Source organism: Trichosurus vulpecula, chromosome 8, assembly GCF_011100635.1.
Source record: "Trichosurus vulpecula isolate mTriVul1 chromosome 8, mTriVul1.pri, whole genome shotgun sequence".
NCBI classification, from domain to species: Eukaryota; Metazoa; Chordata; class Mammalia; order Diprotodontia; family Phalangeridae; genus Trichosurus; species Trichosurus vulpecula.
Window position 1 is genome coordinate 173431638 of NC_050580.1, and position 19568 is coordinate 173451205.

General features: G+C 39.2%; 1 pseudogene; it reads left to right on the forward strand.

The window, feature by feature from the left end:
• The first annotated feature begins 10085 nt into the window (after positions 1–10085).
• Positions 10086–11924, forward strand: LOC118829665 (annotated as a pseudogene).
• Positions 11925–19568: the final 7644 nt, after the last annotated feature.

Below are 19568 nucleotides of genomic sequence, written 5' to 3' on the forward strand. Positions count from 1 at the left end.
CATTTGAGTGGCTGCAGCAGGTTTTAAAGACATTCGGGGGAAAACGTTAGTTTTTGGGGGGGAAGGGAAATGAGAGAGGAGGAAAGGGAGGGTAAAGAGAAAAAAATTTCCTCCTTGGTGTCATGAGCCAGCCTAAATTAACAGCTAATGAAAGCAGATTGTATTTAACGGATTTTAATATAAATTAAGTTTAATGATGACACATTCAAAATAGTACACTGAAATCAGCTTGTATTAACAAGCTAACAGATGTTGGCATTTTTATTATTAATTATACATTTCATTATCATCTGATTATTGTCAAACATCATTTGACAAGGAAAATTATATAAAAGATTCATACACATTAGTTATGTTGTTAAGGGGATGTGTAAGGCTGTTTATGAATGTAGTATCTTGAGTCAATCTAATAGGATTTTTTTAAAAACAAAAATCAAGTCTACTGAAGACCACAGAAGCAAAGGAATGTATTGTGATGATTTTTTACTCAGCAGCCCTTCTCATTTATGAATCTCAATGTACTCTGTGGACATCACTGTTTTGTTACAGAATGCCATTACCAGCCATGGGCATAGTGGGAAAACATAGCTACCCTCCCATTGGAGAGGAATGGTGGGGTAATAGATAGAATGGGGGTGGGGGGAGTAGATGCCTAGGTTTTAATTCCACCTCTGACATGTACTACCTGTGTGAATACTGACCAGTTTCTTCTGTAAAATGAGGATAATAGTACCCATGGTACCAGCCTTATGGGGTTGTTTCTGGGCTCAACAAGTAATATTGATTTCATTCCCACTTGTGAGGCAGCTATGTGGCATTATGGAGAGAATTCTAGACTTGGAGTCAGCTGTAACTAGCAGAGTAACCCTGAGAAGGAAATGAACCTCTCTTAGCCTCTACTTCCTTATGTGTAAAAAGAGGGAGCTGGACTCAGGTACCTTTAAGGGTCCCTTCTAGCTCTAAATCTATGATTCTATGAAGACTAAATTAAAATAAAAAAGGTAAGTCAGTCACTCCAAATAACCCCAACCAAAAAGAGCCTGTTCTTTCCCCCACTAGCAGGAACCCCTCTCTTCCCCACTTGGAATGAAATCACCAGCAAACAGCATACACACTCAATACTGGTGACAGAGATGTTTTACCTGTAATAATAGTAATAAAACCTCATATATGGAGTGATAGTTTTCAAAACACATCATGTTAATTTCTGGCAGTGTCCAGGGGTGAAAGACTCCATTCATGGAGAAGAAAGTGTCATCTTCTCCTTCCCCAGGCCCCATGTCTCTGAGAAATGGATTTGGGACTTTGTGGGCTCTGTAGGAACTGTGAACATAATCCACTTCCCCTTCCCAGAGACTAAGGTGGTGTGGGGGGATTATGCCCCTCCCCCTTCAGGTGTTGTAGAAAATTTTTATATGTTTGTTCTTGTTATACTTTTGAAGTAAATATTCCTTTATTAAAAAAAGGTCCACCACACCTTTTATTTCATTAGATACAACATGTTTCTGTGTGTGTGTAGGGGGGTGTTATACAGGGAACTAAAATCATTCTTAGTTTATAGATGAAGAAACTTAGGCTCAGAATTTAAATGACTTGTCCTAGGTTATGTGGTGGTGATTGTCCTTCATTCTTGAAGAGGATCAAAATGACATCACTATGCTAAAGTCAAGTTTCAATGTGTCCAACTGTGGCTGATTAGACCAATGTGAGCTCGGAATGCAGGTCGGGCACAAATAGTCCATGGGAACATTTGGGGTGGATATTCTAAATTTGCACATCCTGCATTTCCTTTGAGCTGTTTCAACTCTGCTTTGCTCATAGAGCACAGCACCTTCTCTGATGTAAGGTTACTTAATTATTATTTGAAATGGTATTTGAACCCAGGTGTTCCTGGCTTCCAAGTCCAGTGTCCACTACACCACAACGCCTGAAGACTGAAAGTCGATGTGCGTTGGATGGCAGACATAATATTCTCTCTTAGGTAGCTGTAGGAGATGTTTGTCACTGATGTGGAATGCTTGTGGATTAAAGAAGGCATAGGATTCTGCTGGTTGTGTTGCTATATAGGAAACCAAACTAAGAGGGGGCTGCCTAGAGTGGTTTGTCAACATCATGTGTTCAGTCCCTAAGGAGATAAGAGCAAGTGTTGCAGACATAGAGGAGACAAGGCTGGGACTGTATGTTGGTAGAGGGGACAGCTGCTTGATCAGTGTGATTTGAGATGCCAAAAGGCCCTGCCTCTCCCAAAATATCTACCCACCAGTCTGTCAGACCATCCTCCTCTTGTCCTACCTATTCTCAAACTCATAAGATCATAGATTCCAAGCTAAAAGGAACCTTAAGAAATTGTCTAGTTCATCCTTCTCGGTTTATAAATAAGGAATGGCAGCCCAGAGTAGTGAGACTTCTCAGAAGTGTCACAGGTAATAAGGCAGAATTAGGATTTGAACTCAGCTGATAGGTGGCACATGTGCCTGGAGTCAGGAAGACTCATCTGCCTGAGTTTCAATCTGGCCTCAGACACTTACTAGCTGTGTGACCTTGGGCAAGTCGCATAACCCTGTTTGCCTCAGTTGCCTCATCTATAAAATGAGCTGGAGAAAGAAATGGCAAACCACTCCAGTATCTTTGCCAAGAAAATCCCAAATGGGGTCAGGAAGAATTGGGCACAACTGAAAAAATGAGTGTAAGGTCATAGGATCACAGATTTAGAGCTGAAAGGAACTTTAGGAACCATTTAGTTTAATTCCCTTCTTTTATAGTTGAAGAACCTGAGGCCTAATTTGGTTAAGCATTTGTCCAAAGTCACATAGATAGTCCGTGCTAGAGCCAAGATTCTACCCTAGATTCTACTGTGGCTGCCAGATTCCCACTATGAAAATACCATCAATCAGTCAACAAGCAATGATTAAGTACTTAGGATGTGCCAGGCACCGTGTTAAGCTCTGGGGATACAAAGAAAGACAAAAACATGCAAACAACTTTGTGCCTACACTATACGGACAAAGCAAAATGGAGGTCATCTCAGAGGGAAGATACTGGCATCAAGGGTGGTGAGGAAAGACTTTCAGTAAGAGGAGGAATTTTTAGCTGAGACTTGAAGAGGCAACAGAGATGCCAATGTTTGCTCGCCTGTCACTCACAATCCAAATTCTGCACCATCACCATGGGACTGGTTTTCCAAGGCTGGACCTTGCTTTGGTAATGCTGTCAACATCAAAAAGATAGCCTCCGTTCTGTCCATAGGGATACCTGCATAAACGGCATCCTGGGTAGCAATGCCAGGATTTGATTAGGCATAGCTGGGTTTGAATCACGCCTCATTCGTTGTTTCATTGTTATCTTTTCCCAAGTGCCTGGCAGATAGTAACTGCTTACTAAATGCTCATTGAGTGAATGGGTTTATAAGGTGCTTAGAGATCACCTAGTTCAACCCCTTCTTTTACAGATAAGTAAACTGAGGTCCAGAGAAGTGAAATGATTTGCATAGGAACATAGCATATTATAACTTGAAAGGGCCTAAGTGACTATCTGATCTACGACTCCCTCTCTGACAGATATGGAAATTTCCATAAGCTGACATAGTGAGTAATGGCAGTCTGGATGGGAACACAGTCTCCTGATTCCCAGTTCAATGATCTTTCTAGTGTATCAGGCTGCCTCCTCAGTCATCTTATAATCCTTAAAAAAAAATTAGTATTTTATAGAATAAACAATTGCTCTATGGAGAAAAAGCCTATGATAATTTAAAAAGTCGTTATTTAAATACTAATGTTTGCAAAGCACATTACATATATGTTATCTCATCTGATTGTCTCAATATTGCTTTGAGATGTTTCACTTATTTGAAAACTTTGAGAGGCACTTGAAGGCCAGAAGCTCCCTCCTTCCCCCCACCCCCCACCAGAAGTATGGTGTTATGGTGGTACTCACTTAGCTCTATGAAATATATACTTTTCATCCATGTGCACTCTGACATGTGACTGATTTCATATATCTTACTACCCCAAAATAACTCACATAAAAAGCCAGATGAGGGCAACACCCCAGAATAACCATAGGATAAAACGTATCCTGCTGTCAGCACCATTTGGCTGGGCTGCTCATGTCTCATGAAGAGAGAGGATGTAGGAATTCCCCAAAGATCCTTGCCTGGCCAACTTTACATTGTGAAGCAGGCTACTAGTCATGCCATTAAATGGCATAAGGATTCCCCAAAGGGGAAGCTAAGGGCATGTAACATCTGCCCTCAATCATGAGACTTAGCAGTGTAAATACACTCCACATGTTGTATTACATGCCACAATACGGTTCATCTGTTAGATGAACATAGTATGATGGGAGCACAGTCTGGCAGGGAGTAAAGAGCTCGAGACAGGCTGTGTGTCTCCTGAGCTAAAACTAGGAACTTTTGTATCTGAGGTGTAGAGGGAGGAATAAGGATGGTGGAGAAAGAGATCACCTGGGGTTTGAACACTGGGAAAAGGTAGTCTGCCCTGTGATACCACGATACTTCTATAGTTCTGAAGGACTGACCACTAATATTGAATGGAGGGAGGGGATGAAGGTGTTGAGTTTCAACTGCCCAAGGAAGAGAGAGAACCATGGGATAGTGCTTTTGGTGGCCTCTAACTTTTGGCACCAAGAATTAAGGCCAATTGCCCTTTCCTAGTTATATCTTTGCATTTGTACAAAGAGTTCCAGGTGCAATGTTCATAGTACAAGGATAAGGATTGGATTATCCTCCCTTCTAAAGAGACCCTTTTTTTTTCTGTTGTTAGTTGCCTTTGTGATTCTAATGCACAGCTAAGGGAAGTCCTCCTTGCTAAAGTAGTCTTCTACCAAATCCAAGAATTAAATCCATCATACTATTATGTAGGAAGAATGAAAGAGTTTCACTTCAGATTTAGATTGAGATATCCCTATCTTCCAAGGGAAGGAAGGCCCAAGTGAAAAAAAATCACAAAATGCTATTTCAGCAAATTAATGGAGGAGTTCCCATAAACCTTCTCTAAAACAGTTGGGTGGTTTATCCAGGCTCAGGCAGGAGAGTCACAGTGCTTCATATCAAAAACAGGGTCGCTCGTCAGTATAATCAGGGGTTTGTTTTCCTTGCTTTATTCCATGTCAGCACAAACTTTGCTCATTCAATACATTTCGACACTGCCAGTGACATTCCTTTAAAAAACTAGATTGGTCTCAAGGCAGCTTTTAGTTTAATGGGATCAAAAAGTAATCATGTCTAAGACAAAGGTGAATTTATTTTCTATGCGCTCTCATGCTCCCCCCAGCCCCAACTCACTGGAGGAGGGATGCCTTAATAATTGCTAAGCGAGTCAAGTGCCTTCACCTCCGAATGCAAGACAGGCACCCAGCTACAAATCTCCCTCTTTGTGCCAAATAGGGAAAACTTGGACACGGTAATAATTCTGCCTTTATGTGACTAACATCCCCCTCCCACAAGTTACTTTTCCAGAATTAAACCTTTTCAGTGAGAAACTCTTTCACTCTCTTGTTTCATATTGTGTTACCCCTGTTACTGTTCTTTCCAGCCTGCTGTTCTCAGTCAAATGATTTTAAGTGTCAGGAAATTAAATTCTGTACATCCCTCAAACAAAACAAAAAAAGTATGTGCGCTTTGGAAAGTCTCCATCATGAAAGGCAACTTTTTTTGGGGGGTGGTAGATAATGAGAAACTGACTTCTGATTTGTTTAACCCCTGAGGGGGCTTGAATGTTAAATGATGGTTAATATGCCAAATGGACATGTGAAAGCCTGGGGGGATGGGGGAATTAAAATTCAGGAAAACAAGGTGTGTCTGCGCTCATGTTTTTGACCATGTTCTGTATGAATGTTTTCTTTAGGGAACTTTTCCTAACCCCTCTAAAATCGGGAAAATTGTAAACTTTTAGATTGATTTTTTAATGGTGAATAAAATGCTTAGGATAAGACATTATGTATTTCTTTCTGGCATCTACCAAAATGATTTCTAAAAACTGTTTAAGAGAAGGAATTAGGTATATTTATTCTGGAAAATAAAGACTTAGAGAAATCTCCATATACTTTCTGTGCAAGTAGGTATTGTATTATTTGTATTTTCATTTCCAGTGTCCAGCAGAGTTCCTGGCATATACCAGGCATTTAATAAATATTTTTTGGTTGAGTAATTCAGATATTTGAAGTGTGGCATGATGGATGGAGAGCCAGCCTTGGAGCCAAGAAGAATTAGGTTCAAATCCTGCCTGAGACACATCTTGGCTGTGTGACCTTGGGTTAATTACTTAATCTCTTGGTGCTTCAACTTTTTTAAAACTATAAAACACGTAGATTGGCTCATAGGACAGAAAAGGAAAATGACAAATGTTAAAGAGGATGTGGGAAAATTGAGACACTAATGCACTATTAGTGGAGTTGTGAACTGATCCAACCATTATGTGGAGCAAATTTTGAACTAAGCCCCAAAGTGCTATAAAACTGAGCTTACTCTTTAACTTAGCAGTCTCTATCCCCAAAGGGACAAAAAACAAACAGGAAAAGGACCTATATGTACAAAAATTTTTATAGCCTCTCTTCTCTGGTTGCTAAGAATTGGAAATTGAGGGGATGCCCATCAATTGAAGGATGGCTGAACAAGTTGTGGTATATGGTTGTGATGGAATACTATTGTGCTATAAGAAATGACAAGCAGGTTGCTCTCAGAAAAACATGGAAAGACTTACATGAACTGATACAAAGTGAAATGAGCAGACCCAGGAGAGCATTGTACACCATAAGTTCACAAAGTAGGAGACCCTGCTGCCTGGGTGGTGCTGGAATGATCCACAGGTGTGGTGGTAGCCTTGGGTACAATTGGGGGCATGGAATAAAAATAAGGGGGTGGTGGAAGCATAAAGAAAGAAGAGAAGAAAATTTTGAAAGACCATTTGTACGTATTTCATCTGTTGTGTAACAGAGTTAAAGTCATAGTGATTACATTGTTTCCCAAATAAACACACAAAATGCAAATTATAACCCATTAGTGGTCAAGTTGGCTGACAGGTCTTAACAAGCAAGTGTTGGAAGGCAGGCATGTGTCATGCATTGTAGGAGAGTCCAGCATGCATTGGCAGGAATATGTGTGTGTAATAACTTGTTTACAATATGATACTATACAGTTACATGACACAATATTGCATCATCAAAATTTCAATGCAGAAAAAGTCCACAAATTTATAATAAATTATTAAATTTAAGATGTCATTAAAAAATTTATCCTTTTTTGAAATGATACAAAATTTTTTTAAAAACCATTAAAGGGTTGAAGAAAGTAGATTTCCAGGGGATGCTTTTTTTTTGAAAAGGGGGTGGTAGGCCAAATAAGTTTGGGAACCTCTGTTGTACATGGTAACAGCAATATTATCAGATGATCAACCATGAATGACAGCTATTCTCAAAAAATACAATGATCCAAGAAGGACTCATGATGAAAAATGCTATCCATCCCCAGAGAAAGAACTGATGGTATCTAAATATAGATTGAAGCATTTTTTTTTGAACTTTATTTTTCTTGGGGTTCTTTTTTCGGGGGGCGTCTATGTTTTCCTTTACAACATGACTAATATGGAAACATGTTTTGCATGACTACAGATATAGAACTCGTACCAAATTGCTTGCTTTCTCAATGTGGGAGGGTAAAGAGGGAGAGAATTTAGAACTCAAAACTTAAAAAAGAATGTTCAAAATTTTTACATCTAATTGGGGAAAAATAAAAGACTAAATAAATTTAAAAAAAAATTTAAATTTTAAAATTTAAAAAAAAAATTTTAAAAAATTTAAAAAAAGATGCAGAAAAGATGCTCACCTGCATTGATAAAGGGAATTCCTTCACTAAGTTGCTCCCTATTTTACAGGTTTGATCTAGCTACTATCCTCTATTTGAAGGGCTGTTACATGGAAAAAAGAGAGTAGCTTTATTCTACTTGGCTTCAGATAGAGAATAAGGAACAATGGGAAGAAGTAATAGATGCAGGCTCAAGAAACATATAAACAAATAGATCTGTCCCAAAGTGGAACAGGTTACCTCAGGAGACGGTGAGTTACCTGTCACTGTTAGTTTTCAGGTGACCGCTTTTCAGGGATATTGCAAAGGTTATTTGTACTTTCAAGCTGCGATGACCTCTAAGGTCCCTTTATAGCTCAGGATCCTGTTGAGATTTCTGTTATGGTATCTATAATTACAATTCTTGTACACAGAAAGGCCGAGCTGTCCAGTATAACTCAAATGTAAAATGCCTATAGGGAACATGCATCATCAGTTTAAAAAAAAAAAAGAGAAAAAGGATCCTGGACCTTCTAGCCTTCCTCTTCTTGACTTTGATCTAGAGCCTGACTAATATGTTTCTATCCTTCTGAAAGAACAGTGAATGGAGTGGACACTGACAGTAATATACATTCAGCTCTGTGGGGGTTAGGTCCCTGGAGCTTATCGCATTGTGTGATATAAGGGCCAGCACCTTCCTATACAATTTTTTCCTCTCATTCACCAAATGTAGAGGCTTTACCTAAAAGAAGGCTGACTTTGGGTCCTGATTGACCTATGTAATTGGCTTCAGCTTCCCAGCTGACATGGGGTAGACCCAGGGATATATGTGCTGGTAAATGTTTAACAACCAGTCCTCTGGGGCAAAAATATGTACACATGACTACTTTTAACCTTAATCTGCATTATTAATATTTTCACCACTTTCTTAGGTCTAGATAATAAGGAAAACAATAAATCAAGGCCTGATTTGGAACATTTGTTGATTTCCGAGGTATAAATACTCACACTGAAAATTTAATAATTGGCTCAAGCTGGTACCCACATATCCCTGCCCAGATAGGCCATGACTTGATTGACTTTCTTGTTTTTAACTTTTTTTAACTGGTAATTTAAGGCCATAAAAAGTCCCGACCACATGGAATCTAAGGCTCTTCCAACCTGGTGAATTTCTGAAATGCACTTAACTAACCTTATCCTGCTCTCCTAACCAGACATATTTCCATTTGGAAACAAGAGGGTCTGTGTGTGCGCACGTGTGTGTGTGTGTGTGTGTGTGTCCAGGAAATATAAGTACCACTGTATACATTTTTGCATATCCTTGCTGGGTTATGGCAAAGTAAACCACCTTGTGTTAAATGTTCAATGAGGGTGCTGATATTAGAATCATTCTTTTGACATCTTACTTATTCATGTTGTTTGAGACAGAAAAGAGTCAGAGCAAACATAAGGGCCTTGGAGTGGGAAGGAAGCTGGAACCTGACTCCTCCTTGTATTAAGATTCTGAGATTCACAATGAAATTGAAGGAAGAAATACTTTTGCGTGGCAAGGTGAATACTTCCGTTTCTCTTAATTCAAATTATAACATAATCGAAATGTAGTAATATAATTGGGGAACAACTGAATAAATTTTGGACTATGAATGGAATGGAATTTAATTGGGCTGTAAGAAATTATGAAAGTGACAGTTTCAGAGAATCCTTGGTAGACTTGAGCTAACTGATACATAGTGAAGAGAGCAGAACCCAGAGAGCAATATTTACAATAACAACATTATAATGAAAAATGACTACTATAAACTTAAGAACTCTGACCAGTGATGAAACATGCGACCCATCTCCTGGCATATGACTATGCATATTTAATATAAAGATTGTGTTTGTCTATCATTTCTTTTTTGGAGGGTGGAGTTGGGAAAGGAGAAGAGCTTTTGACACGGTTACCAAAATTAAAACATAAAATAAAAGTCAAAGTAAGAAAAGAGGGGTCATTGAAGCACTTATTAAAATACCAAAAAAGAGAACAGAAAGAAGGTCAATAGGAAATAAGCAAAGCAGATAGTGTTGAAAATATATATTGAATTTGTTGCAAGCTTGGAGAGAAAAATGAACCAATGTGGTACATATTTGTGGTTACATGGGCAGTCTAATTTTTTTGCTCTGTTTTGTATGTGGAAAAACACATCTTACATTGTTAAGTTCAGAATAAAATAATTTATTTTTTAAAAAGAAATGTAATAGTGTAATTGGATCATCTGTATAGATCATATAGGAGTAATGTAGAACAATGGACAGTAAGTCAGCCTCCCAGTTAAGATGGATTGGATTTAAGTTTTGCCTCTGATACATTTTAGTTATTTGACTTTGGGCAAATCCCAAATCTCCCACCTTGTGTGACATTAGGGAAATCATACAACCTCTCAGTTTCCTCATTTGTAAAATGAATGAGTTTGGAATCAGATGACCTTTAACCTTTGATTACTTTTCAACTCTTTGTCTATGATCCAATGCCCTCTAAATATAACAAACAGCTCTAAGACTATATAAATAGGAAAATAGCTGCCAATCAGTATTGGTAAAAGTATGCACCTGATAGGACTTCTTACGCTGTTGAAATCACAGGTCCCAAATAAACAAAAATATTGAACTTAACTGAATTCCTACCAAGCCAACATTTTATGGTATAGGCAGCTTGGCGGTACAATGGTAGAATGCCCGACTTGGAAAAAGGAGGGCCTGAATTCAAATTCAACATCAGACACTTAGTAGCTGTGTGACCTTGGGCATTGAACTCCTTTCAGCCTCAGTTTTCTTATATGTAAAATGGGAATAATATAGCATCTACCTCCCAGGGATATTGTAAAGATAAAATGAAATAACATTTGTAAAGTACTTTGCAAACCTCAAAGTGCTACATAATTGCTTATTACTATTACTAATTACTATTACATGATGACGATGACGATGATGGTAAAACCACTCACCCAACTTTAGCAGGGAAGTAAGGACTCCCCAGGCTAGGAAACTGCTTACAGTTAACTCTAAAGGGATGTTATTTTTTTACTAGATGTGTACATATTGTAACTAATTTGTCTGTTTAAGCTGAATTTTTGTTTTTTTTCTTTTCCCTTATAAAAATGGTGAGACCATCTTCCTACATTAAAGAATTATTTCCAAGTTATTATGAAAAGAAGGCCCCAACAACTGTAATTTCCAAACAAGGGCATATTAAACATGCAATTCCAAATGCTACTAGAGTACTAAACATATCCATGTATGCGAAAAGATCTGAGTGTGTATCTTAGCTCTGACACTGTGAGCTCTGTGCCTTAGTTTAGTTCATCTGCATAAGGAAAATAATAATACTCATACCACTTCTGTTGCAAGGTGAGCAAAGTGCTTTTTAAAGTGCTATATAAATGTGGATAATGATGATGATGGTGAAAGAAGTGTTCTATGGACATTAAAAATCTGTTGTAGGTGGGAGGAGAACCATTGGGAAGCTATGTCATTCAAGATGTGGATTTCTGCAGGTTCTTCTTCTAACCTAACTGAGGCTAGAGGTGGGTTCTCCCTGGAGATTCTACAGCTCTGACCCACAAGATCCTGACTCCGCTGCTAAGTGCCTTAACACAGAGACACCACTTCCCCCAGCTACCCATGGACTCTCTCCCCACTCAGACCAGCTGACCCACCTGGACTCAGAGGGGCAGGCCACCATGGCTGATGTAGGTAGAAAGCCAACCACAGAGTAGGTGTCTGTGGCCTTAGCTGTGATCTTCCTGGGGCCTTCAACCTTTTTTCCCAGAACAAGCCATGGAAAGGTGATACCTTGGCTATGGCCCAGCTGGCACTCAAATAGATCAGTCAGCCAATCCCACTGTGCCATCATGTGGCTCTGATCCACATCCAGGTACAGCTAGGGCTGGATGCTGTCCACCATGCCATAGTGATCCAGGCATCGTCAGGCCTGGGTTCCATAGGTATGGAAATGGAGACCATAACTTCTGCTACCACAGCTGCCCTCACCCTCTATGACATGTACAAAGCAGTCAGCAGGGACATTGTCTTGGGAGAGATTAAATTTCTTATCAAAACAGGGGGCTGGCAGGGGGACTTCGACTGAAGTTAATATTCCAAACGATCTCAGCCCCGACTCTGACAGGCCAATGTCCTTTCCCTTCTTAAGAGTCTTTATCAGACTTTGTATCAGAGTCTAGGGTGAGGAATGGGCTTGAGAGGGCATTTCATCTTTGTCCGAATCACTGTGCCCTTTCATCACTCCCCTTATCCTGAACCAAAAAATGTCAGAGCTGGGAGGTACCTCAAGAATAGTCTAGTCATAGATTCAGAGTTGGAAGGGGCATCAAGGGCCTTCTCGTCCAAAGCCTTCATTTTACAGATAAGAAAACTGAGGCCCAAGAGAGGGAGAGTAAATAGCTGGGATAAAGGGGGTGGGGATAACACAGCCAGTCAGAGACAGAAATGGGGATCAAACTCACATTTTATAGCTGGGGATGCTGAGATTCAAGAATAATAATGATACTTTACCTTTGTAGGACATCTAACACTTTTTTTTTTTTTTGCAGGGGGGAGGACAGGGCAATTGGGGTAAAGTGACTTGCCCAAGGTCACACAGCTAGTAAATGTGTCAAGTGTCTGAGGCCACATTTGAATTCAGGTACTCCTGACTCCAGGGTCAGTGCTGTACACACTGTGCCACCTAGCTGCCCCCTCTATCTAACACTTTTTCAAATACTTTTATATCCATGTTATCATTTGACCCTTGGATAATGTTCTGAGGCCTGGAGCTAAGGATCTGAATCAGGTAGAGGTTAAATCAGTTTCCCAGGTTAGGAGAGTTTACTAATACCACTGACACAAGAAAAAGAAGAAGGAGAAGAAGAAGAAGATGAGAAGAAGAAGAAGGAGGAGGAGGAGGAGAAGAAGAAGAAAAGGAGAAGGAGGAGAAGGAAGAGAAGGAAGAAGAAGGAGAAGGAGGAGGAGGAAGAAGAAGAGAAGGAGAAGGAGAAGGAAGAAGAAGGAGTAGGAAGAGAAGGAGGAGGAGTGTTGTAACAATCTTGCTAGCAGCTTCTGTGGGGGTGTAAGATCCACAAACAACCAACCAGTACCCAGAAAGCTGCCAACACAGGTTCTTTGATCTGCTGTACTGAGGAAAGTAACTTTAAGGGGTTAACAATCTTATTTCAAACCAACACAAATATCATTCACTTAGCTCAGCAGAAAAAGCCAGCACCCTGAACTTCAGAGCAAATATGAACAAATTACAATACAACATCAACATGATGAGGGCACTGTCTCTGAGAACCCCCTTGAACCTGGAATACAGTATCTGGGAGCCCCCTTGAACTCTCCTTGAATCTTCCAACTAGATCTGGCCTTCCCCTAAGGCCATAAGCCTTACATTATCATCAGGCCCAAATCTCTACCTAGCCTTGCCCTTTGTTGTCCAGCTACTTTCCACCCTTGATACTATCAATATCCATGCCTTCAGCTACTTCCCAACCTTAATCCCATTCTCTTGGTTCCTGCAGTCTGACCTCATCCTAGTGCCTGGGGTCCCATCAAGCTCCTCCTTAGACTCCCCCTCAAGACCCTCCCTAAAGCCCTCCTTCAGTCACCCCAGACCACCCCTCAATCCCTCCCACAATCTTTGTGTATATAATCTCCGTCTTGCCTCCATGAAGGTGCTCAGATTCAATCTAGCTCAGTAGATTGAATCTGGCCCGCTTGTGAAAACAGGGGTCACAAAGGGTGGGATTTCTTAAGGCAACCCATTATGGTGAATCCCTAATAAACTTTGTCTTTTCCCTTGGCTGAGAAGGCTTGAGTCTAATTCTTTCGGCAGGACCTGATGTGTAGGTATTTTGGGGTCTTGAGCACCCCTAGAAACGTACCTATCATCATTTTGCTTAGACCTCTTCAAACAGACAGACCTTGTCTGATTCAAATCACGATACATAGTTACCAGTACCAACATCTGGGTTGCAAAGCTGGGGGGCAGTTTACAGCTTGCCCAGAGTCTCAACACTCCTTCCATGAGTGTGCCTCAAAAATCAAATGCCAAGCTCTACTCAGTTATATCCAGTTTGGAGCCCTGAGGGCCCTGCCTCACCCAGGCTGGGTCTGGGAAAGTTCTCCAATACCAGGATCACGTCTTATACAAATCAATGACTCCCAATAGTCTCAGTGCTGCAAAATACTCCAAGACAAAAAGATCTCACTTTATCTGCCCCATTCAAACAAAGGCCAGAATCATTAAAGGCGCTTAAGAGGAGAACAGCAAAAAGTCCCACCTTAATTACTATTACAAGGAGAAGGAGAAGGAGGATAAGGAAGGAGGAGGAGGAGGAAGAAGAAGAAGGAGAAGAAGGAGGAGAAAGAGAAGAGGAGAAGAAGTGGCAACAGAAGCTATGTCATTCTCAGATTGTCAGTAAGGAAGTTCTCAGGGTGAAGGAAAAGAAAGAACACTGAATTTGGACTTGAAGACTTGATTGTGAACTCCCCCCCCCCCACCTTGTAACCTTGGTTATGAAATTATCTGTATTGTATAGTATATAATAATCATCCTACCTATGTAATTTGGGGCAAATCATTTCACCTCTCTGGACCTCAGTTTCCTCATTCATACAATGAAGAGTTTGGAATAGATGATGGACCTCTAGGGTTCCTCCCAGATCTAGAGTCTGATTATTCACACTGCTGCTTTAGTCACGTCAGCATCATCAGAGAGGATTGCCCACTTAAAATGCTTAAGCCACTAAATATAATAAGCAATGATGTACAGAAAAACTCAAAAATATCAATGACTACATTTACAGGAGGTACCTGAAGATCAGGGGGGAAAATACGACTGAACTACTGTAAGAGCAGTACAATCTTCTGGAATGTTATTGCTAATAATTCAAAATGCACCATGACAGGAAGTTTAAAATTGTCAAGCCCACCAAGTTGTTGGTGTGGCAGACATCCTTTAAGCAAGTCTATTTCAGACTCTGATTATGACCAAGTAATGGAATCTGCAAGGAAGAATCGATGAAGCCCCGTGTATTGCAGTGTTTATAGATGAAGGAACAAATACACAGGGGAAAAGGAATCATAAACTTCAGGATAACAAGACCAGTAGCTAACAAGATCTTGGAAACCAGAAGGAATACACTCTTGGCAGAGTACAGCAGTTGTCAAATATGTGAAATCCTGCAGAAAATGCTTCCATATCTTTAGTGGATTTCATCCATATGGCTACTTCCTCCACTGGCAGAGAATGCAACTATTCCATACCTTATCCTACAGGATTCTTGTTCATGTCTTCCTATAACTCCTCCATAGAGATTCTACCCAGTAAACAAGAGATCCTCCTCTGTGTGTTTCAAGATTTTGTAGATGCCAGTGAAGTACTCACACTATGAATTGGTTATCCTCTCCTTTGTGACATGAATGGACTATCTCCTTTTCCAATTATATACCTACATGCTGTAGTGGAAAGAACACTATAATTGGAATCAGAAGACTAAGGTTTAAAATCTGGCTTTGCTATTAGGCAACCTTGGACAATGTCCGTAGGGCCTCAGTTTCTACATTTGTCTTTTTAAAAATTATTTTTATTTATTTTGTTGGAGATTTCCTAATTACATGTAAAGAATTAGCAATTATTTTAAAAAATGTTGAGTTCCAAATTCTCTCCTTCTCTCATGTCCCTCCTTCATCCTTGAGAAGGCAAGAAATTTGATTTCAATTATACCTATGAGGTCATGTAAAACATTTCCATACTAGCCATGTTACAAAAGAAAACATAAACAAAATAAAACAATGAAAATAAAGATAGTAAAAAGAAGTATTCTTCAATCTACATTCAGAGTTCATCAGTTATCTCTCTGGAGACGGATAATATTTTTCATCATGGGTCCTTCGGAATTGTTATAGATCATTGCCTTGATCAGAGTAGCTAAGTCTTTCAATGTTGATCATCCTTACAATATTGCTCTTACTACACACAATGTTCTCCTGGTTTTCCTCACTTTACTTTGCTTCCCAGGTTTTTCTGAAACAATTATGCCCATAACTTTTTATAGCATAATAGTATTCCATCACAATCATATACCACAACTTGTTCAGCCATTCCCCAATTGATGGGCATTCCCTCAATTTCTAATTCTTTGCCACCACAAAAAGACTGCTACAAATATTTTTGTACAACTTGGTCCTTTCTCTTCTTCTTTGATCTCTTTTGGATATAGACCAAGTAGTGGTATTGCTAGGTGAAAGGGTATGCGCAGTTTTATAGCCCTTTGGCTGTAGTTCCAAATTGTTCTCCAGAATGGTTAGACTAGTTCACAACTCTACCAACAGTGCATTAGTGTCCCAATTTTCCACATTCCCTCCAGCATTTGTCATTTTCTTTTTCTGTCATGTTAGCTAATCTGATAGGTATAAGATGGTATCTCAGAGTTGTTTTAATTTGTATTTGTATTTTTCCAATAGTAGTGATTTAGAGCATTTTTATGTGATTATTGATACCTTTAACTTCTGAAAACTACCTGTTTATATCCTTTGATTGTTTATCAACTGAGGAATGACTCTCATTTCTATAAATATGGCTCAGTTCCCTATATATTTGAGAAAGGTGGCCTTTAACAGAGAAACTTGCTGTCAATTTTTCCTCAGTTTCCTGTTTTTCTTCTAATTTTGTTTACACTAGTTTTTTTATGCAAGAGTTTTTTAATTTCACATAATCAAACTTATCTATTTTATTTCTCATAATCTCCTCTATATCTTGTTTGGTCATAAACTCTTCTCTTATCCATAGATGTGATCAGTACATTTTCCCATGTTCCCCTAATTTACTTATGGTATCGCTCTTTATGTCTAAATCATTTATCTATTTTGACCTTATTTTGGTATATAGTGTGAGCTGTTGGTCTATTCTGGTTTCTGCCAAACTGCTTTCCAGTTTTCTCAGCAAATTTTGTCAGATATTGAATTCTTACCCCCAAAGCTTTAATCTCTGGGTTTATCAAACAGTAGATTATTTTGGCCATTTGCTACTGCCTATTGTATACCTAATCTATTCCACTGATTCACCACTCTGTTTCTTATCCAGTACCAGATTGTTTTGGTGATACAAAGGAGTCAAACTAGAAGATCCCTGAGTTCCTTTCTGGCTCTTAACTCCCATGATCCCATTTCATTTACAGCATATCTAGCCCTAAAAGTTATCAAATATATTATTTATACTACTTACACCCATCACGCATCTTTCTATGACTCTTTGGGTCACCTAGAATTTTGATTCTTCTGATATCATGGTTACTCCTTAACCGAAGGCCACATAGACTCATCTGGAATACTATGAGAAGAACTCCAGGAATGGAAGGTTAGTCTGCTTACACAGAGAGTACCTCTTACTTGAGCAACCTTCGGAAGTAGGTCATGGAAGTATTATTATATATGAAATAGGTCATACAAATGTTATCATCCCCATTGTACAGCTGAGAAACTTGAAGTTCACAGACAAATTGAGGTTTAGGAATGCTAAATGATTCGTCCATGATCATACAACTATATTAGAAGGGGAAGATGAATTCAGGAATTCTTACTCCAAACCCAGTACTCTATCCTCTGTACTATACCATGCTGTTTCTACCAAGAAGAAGAATAATGTTAAAAGGATGAGAACACTAAAAATATCATGCAATTTCCCAAATGTACTGCGATCTAATCTCTTTCCCCAATTTCATTCTGGGAAATATTTGCTTTGCTGACTAACATTTACCTTGAAAGCTTTCTGATTCCTTGTCCTTATGACACTATTCCTTTCCCTCCCCCCATTTTTACCTGTTGGTATCATACCTAACCTCAAGGAACCAGCTCAAATGCTGCCTCCTCCATGAAACCTTCTCTGATTGCCTCAGGTGGAAGTATCACCTGGTTTTACTTACACTTATAGAATTATAAAGTTCATTATATCCATCCATCCATCTATCCATCCATCCATCCATCCATCCATCTATCTATCCATCCATCCATCCATCCATCCATCCATCCATGCATCTACCTACTATCTATTTGAGCAGCTAGGTAGTGCAATGGATAGAGCTAGAGTCAGGAAGACCTGAGATAAAACATAGCCTCAGACACCTAGTAGTTCTGTGATTCCAAACAAGTCACTTAACCCTGTTTGCCTCAGTTTCCTTATCTGTAAAATGAGCTGGAGAAGGGAATGACAAACCCCTTCATTATCTTTGCTATGAAAACCCCAAAGGGGTCACAAAGAATTGGACACAACTGAAAAATGACTAAACAAACTATTGGTCATCTATCTGTGTCTTATCTTCTTCCTCATTAGATTTTAAGTTCTGTAAGGACAGCCAGGTGGTACAGTAGAATGCAGAACTAGATTTCAAATTAAGATACATCTGAGTTCAAATCCAACCTCAGATACTTACTAGCTGGGCAAGCCACTTATACTTTCTATGGCCTCTAAGGTCTCTTTCAATTCTAAAACTCTGATCCCATTATGGGAACCACATTGCATTTATCTTTTTTTTTTTTTACACAGACCTTAGCATAGGGCACTGCACATAGAAGACTCTTAAGGCATATTTGCTGAATGTTGAATAATGGTTAAATATCCAGATATTACTTTAACTGGATATACATTCAAAGGCCTAAATTTGCTTTTTAATCATACTGTGGTTTAATTCCAAAAAATCCATAGGAGAGCATAAGAAGTGCATATGTGGAAAGAGGCTTAGACTTAGTCAGGAGACCTGGATTTTAGGTTGGACTTTGGCTACTTCAGGCAACTTCTCAAAGCCCAAGTCTCCCAGCTATATGATGGAGATAATGATACTCCTTTGCAGGTTGGTGTTAAATGAGTTAATAGAAACAAAGCCCTTTGTAAATTACTATGTAAGTATAAGCTATTATTCTGTAAGAGCTGCTCAAGTCCAGGCTATTGTCTTCAGAAAGAACTAGAAAGAAAACAAAGAAAGAATACTAACAGGGAGACTCTTCATTAAAATGATGGCAAAGGGAGTTTTGTTCTTTGAGAGTTTATTGTAAAACAAAGAAGTCCTTCAAAAATCAGTAAAGATCAAGGACCTTAAAATACCCACAAGCATAAAGACTACTGTACTGGAGAAAGACTTCCTCTGGGAATGTTCACAGAGCTCTCTGAAGAGGTGACCCAGTGGATAAAACCTGGACCTGAAGTCAGGAAGACCTGAGTCCAAGCCCAGCCTTGGATATTTACTAACTGTATGACCTTGGACAAGACATTTAACCTCTGTCTCAGTTTCCTTATCTGTAGAATGGGAATTCAAGGGTTGAGGTAAGGATAAGAGAATATTTGTAAAGTGATGATGATGGTGATGGTGATGATGATGATGATGAAGATGATGATGGCCCTAAAGCCTGAATGGGGATGTACTTTTTCCCCCTACACTTCTTGCCAAATGGCCTAGGTAAAGTCAATTATTTTGAGATTTTTCTATATATTTCTGTTTAAAATTTGAAATTAAAGTTCTTTAGTTGGCTTTTTAAAACAAACAAACAAACAAGATTTCCAGGTATACTCTACTCAGTTCAGTCTTCCCTTCTAACATACAAAAACAATTAAATAAAAGCAATAGAGATAATGGCCCAGTCTGACATTTTATATAACATTTTGCACTCTCCAGGGAAAAGAAGAAGATTCATCTTCTCATCTCCTCCTAGGACCAAGAAAGCACATCCCAATTATGTGGCC